We start from the raw sequence: 4786 nt of genomic DNA on the forward strand, positions 1-4786 counted from the left end.
TATGGTGTCACGATTCATGACTTGTATCTGTGTTTCTAAATATATAGACACACACACTTAGGATTTTCTTCATGATAATGAAACCTAGGAATAATTCACAGTACTTAAAGTCAGCACATGGCTAAACCCTCTAAATACTATGTGTAATGGAAATTTCTGAAACTGATTTTTATAGACAAGCTTGAACATGTAGTAACTTTAAAGTTAATGATTTTTATATATTTTGTATAGAAAGCTCATCCATAAACATACTGAAAATTAGAATTCTGTAGTAAAACAGACATACAAAGGTACCTACCTTATAATCATAATCTGTATAAAAAAAACAAAAAACAATGTTTTGTTGGGTCACCAGAAATCCATAATTTATTTTAAAAGCATGGAAGATACTATATTAAGTTTTTAATGTCTTGACCACAAACTAAAGTTCATTATTTTTCATTCTTGTTAAATAAGATTATAGTTTTAATAATGTAGTACTGTGTATGACAGGTTTGGTTGCAGACAGGTATCATTTTTATTATTATTTATATCAAACAAGGCAATTACTGGCCACTAGCTAATGTTAACCATGCTCGGTAAATCATTCATCAAATATACTGCCTGTAGTTATCTAACCATTGTTTGGATGATACATATAACAAGGTTTAGCAGCACATCATTTGATCAGATGACAATTGCATGTTATTACGATTCTTGGAATAATCACGATTTATTCATAGCATTGTTCAGAAAATATGTATCATATTGTTTCATGACTGAGAAATCTGAAAGTGTATTTGTTGTTAAAATTGGACCTTTGGTATCAATGGAGGCTTAATAATGGGCAAGAACTGCTGACTCCATGAAATACCATTTAAATAGATGATACCCCATATTAATTTACTTCATTTGTTCTTTCAACCTTCTAATTTGGTGTTTTCCTTTCATCTACCTTTTATGCTTCGAAATAAAGAAAAGACTGGATGGTCAAACCTTTGAATGTTTCCGATAAACATTAGAAAAGGAAGTATGGGAAATCATACTTTAATCAGTGCTTAATGTACTCAAGATGGGAAAAGTTAACAACTAATTTTAATAACAATTTTAGGATGATAGTGAAGTTATATATATATGTTCTAAAGTGCAAGAAATATGAGGAACAAAACAAATTAAAGTTAATAATTCTTTTGTACATATAATTTTTTTTTCCACGTGTCTTGATATTATTTGTCTGGGAAATTTGTTTCGTCCTAGATTTATGTATATAACTGTAATATATAAATTGATAGTTGGTCTAAATGCAACTAGACTTATGTTTATTCGTATTGATACAGTTATAAATTCACTTGGTATTCAAAACTTTATGTTTTCTGAAATCTTTGTAAATAGAGTTGTGTTTCACAGGACAAATTATCCAAGGTTTATATACTTTGAATTATTTATGTTTGAATATAATAATTTTATGTGGGCTAATTTCCTAAGCCTCTCAATAGGTGCAATATTAGAAATACCAATGCTTTTAATTATCTTACTTATAACACGAAAGTATTTATTTATCAGCTACATAAATCTTTTAAAGTTTGAAATTTGTTTGATGACAAGTTTCGTGATAAATTACCTTGTCTATGAGAAAAATCATCATTATACTTAAATTCATTGTGTGCCAGCTACGTTTGAAGAAGTTGTTCATTTTTGGATATCTTGTGAAAATAATTTTTGTTTTTGAGTAAAAAACAACATCATAAACTTCTGTTCAATTTATTTTCGAATCACACGTATTTATTTTTAGTCTGGTTTCTGTTTAGTTGTTTTATTTCAAAGTAATGTAATTTTGTGATTACAGCAGTAACATGGATGATAAATACCCCAAGTACCAATAACCTGCCAACAGACTACTTGACCTTTCATAACTCTGTGAAGCATGACCTCTGAACTGAAGAAATAAAAGTTGCATTATACAGGTTTACAGATTCTTCATACTTAAAAGAATAAATATAAAAGGAAAGGAACCAATGGTATTAAAATTTGAATTGGATGACGAGGAACCCACTCTTGGGCAATAAAGTTTGGAGATGGCTTGAATGGGTACCTGATGATGACAAAACTTTGTTGAAATGTTCTACATTTGTTACTGTGTTAAACTTGTAGTAACATTTTCTTTATTACCCATTCAACCATCTCCAAACTATTACCAATTATATTAGTTTATAGTAAGATGCATTTAAATCACCCATACTTAAAAAAGTATGTTAACTTAGCTAAATTTTTATTGGGTTAATTGTTATTAATGTGTTATGCTGATAGCTTGTTTTCATTGAGAATAAAGGTATTGAAGATACCTCTAAAATTAGCACAAAATTTAAATGTGTGAACTACGTATCTATAGTTTGTTGAATTTAAAGTGTTATGGAATACAAGTTCAGAAATATCTTATCTGTAACTCTTTTTTTTTAAATGTCCACTGGCAGGACAGCTGTAAGTTTATGGATTTATAAGACTAAAATCCAGGGTTCAGTTTCCCATGGTAGAAACAGCAGATAGTCCAATGTGGCTGTGATTTACAACACACACACTTATATATATCCATTTTGAAACATTACATGCTTTTATGTATTCAGTCTTTGGAAATGTATTATTTTACATCTATCATGACTCGAAATAAATAAATATATTAAGTTTGCCTGTAGATGCTAAATAGTTTTTTTAAACATCAGGCAAAATAGAATAACTGCTAATGTTTTGTAAAATAGTTTTAAAATTTGTAAAAACTTTACTTTTGCAAGTTCCTCAGCCAAATAATTCTCTATTGATTTCATATTGTTTTCTCATGGGTTTTTCTATGAATATCCTTTCTAATGCCATAAAACTGTCATTTGAATATGTCAATTTGTAGAGTTTTTTTATGTTCTGAAAAATATATATAGTAATGAAGTTTATGTATGTGTACCCGATTCTAGTTATGTAAAATGTCAAAATGAACAATACATTTTTTAATTTGGTGGATATTTATTAAACAATGTGAAATCTAAATGCTTCAAGATAGCAAAAATAATATATATATATATAAAGTTTAGCAGTTTTGATACATAACATTTAACTCGCCACAGCTTTCTACATTTCAATGTATGATCATAAATCTCAAGACTAATAAAAGTAAATAAATTTTCCCGTATAATTAGCAAAGTTCTTACAGGATCAAAGTATGGCTCAGGCAAAGAGATAATTATAAAAGTTTAGTTAAAGGACTGTTTTAATCTATTTCATTAATACAACAGAAGATTTAACTTGTTTGTTTTTTTATTTATTAATTTTTTGCATAAATTGGGGAAACATTTTCCAGTTTATTTAAATTATGCACTTTTGTCGTTGTTTTTCAGCAGTTATAATGTACTGTCCGAGTATTTTATAATAGATTTATACCAAGAGTTCCTTTTCTTTTCACAATCCCATCTTCTGATGATGAACAAATAAAATCCCATAAAGTTTGAACTTAAGCCTTTCCCTACAGGGAGTTCTTCTTGAAGAAGTCTAATCTTCTGATTGTTAGCAAGCAAATCCTTTAAAGATCCAACTGACAGAGGGTTTACATTGTTTTTTATATAAACTTTTTTTTATCAGTTTTGTACTAGGGATGCAATATAGTTTAACTTGTATTTTAAATCGGAAATCATAAAAGGTTTAACTTTTTTCTGATGGAGTTGTAAGATTTACTTTTTAAATTAAAATTAGTTTGTTTAGTATAGTAACTCAGCTCCGAAAAATACTTGTTTAAAAAAGTTTGTTTCAAAATAAGTGCCATTTTCAACTTTCAGAGAGATTTTGTTACAGTATTTAACCCTCTATTGCACATTGTAACAAATCTTTGTTGCTGAATGCACATAAAGATGCTTCAGTTTTGTAGTTAATGCTCCTCTTACTTCTAGGTAACAGTCTAAATGAACCATGGAATTGTTTCTATTGATACCTCGGGTTGAGAAATGCTACTTCTAGGTAACGTACCCATTTATAACTAACCAAAATATATTCACAAAAACTTTTTTTTAAATCTAATATTGATCTATTTAAGTAAGAAATTCAAAGAAAAAAAAATGTTTGCACTGTATTTTCATGATGCATGCAATAGAGAATTAGATATTCAGTGTAAAATTTATTTTAAATTTTTAGCACAACAGTTTTCTTTTAGATGACATAAACTATGCTACCAAACAAAAATAATGAAGGAAGAAAAAAATTAAGAATAATAGCTTCAAGGGTATCAAATGTGTAGGATCATATCTTGTCCTAACAGTTAACCATCATTCTGTAGAATATGTAGATACTTATCTTATGATGGTATGCTACATGAACCAATTTATAATAATAATATTACATTCTTCGGGTCGATTGTGCAACAGACTAAGTCTTATTCTTTAAAATTTCAAAAATGTGTTTCCTAATCAGTTTATCAAACGTTTTGAAATATGCTCAAATAGTGTTGTTAGTTTTCCCATGGATTTGCTTATATTGGTATAATAGCTAGATTATCATGTCTTGCACATTATACAAAATTACAAAAACTGGTTCCATTTTCTGTATTGTAAGACTGCATGTCTTTCACGTTCAAATAGTCTAATTCATTTATATAATTTCAATATTAATAATCGTTAATACAGGTATTCCACTTTTTAAATAAGTTTCATGCCAAGTAAATGAACAAATTCATTTTTTCAATACTTATTTTGTTGCCAACACAACTGTAAATACATATGCCTTTTTTATGCTCAAATCTATCAAATTAAATCAAGAAAACAATGTTATAAAGCAT

The 4786-nt window shown here is 28.0% G+C and overlaps 1 long non-coding RNA gene across 1 annotated transcript in view; it reads left to right on the forward strand.

The window, feature by feature from the left end:
* Positions 1–4786, forward strand: part of LOC111085897 — a 95656-nt gene that overhangs the window by 23970 nt on the left and 66900 nt on the right. Inside the window, exons 2-3 of the long non-coding RNA XR_002610667.1 lie at positions 1826–1943; positions 3906–3972. This is a non-coding gene — a long non-coding RNA (uncharacterized LOC111085897). The remainder of the gene's footprint in view (positions 1–1825; positions 1944–3905; positions 3973–4786) is intronic.

Source organism: Limulus polyphemus, unplaced genomic scaffold (assembly GCF_000517525.1).
Source record: "Limulus polyphemus unplaced genomic scaffold, Limulus_polyphemus-2.1.2 Scaffold701, whole genome shotgun sequence".
NCBI lineage: Eukaryota > Metazoa > Arthropoda > Merostomata > Xiphosura > Limulidae > Limulus > Limulus polyphemus.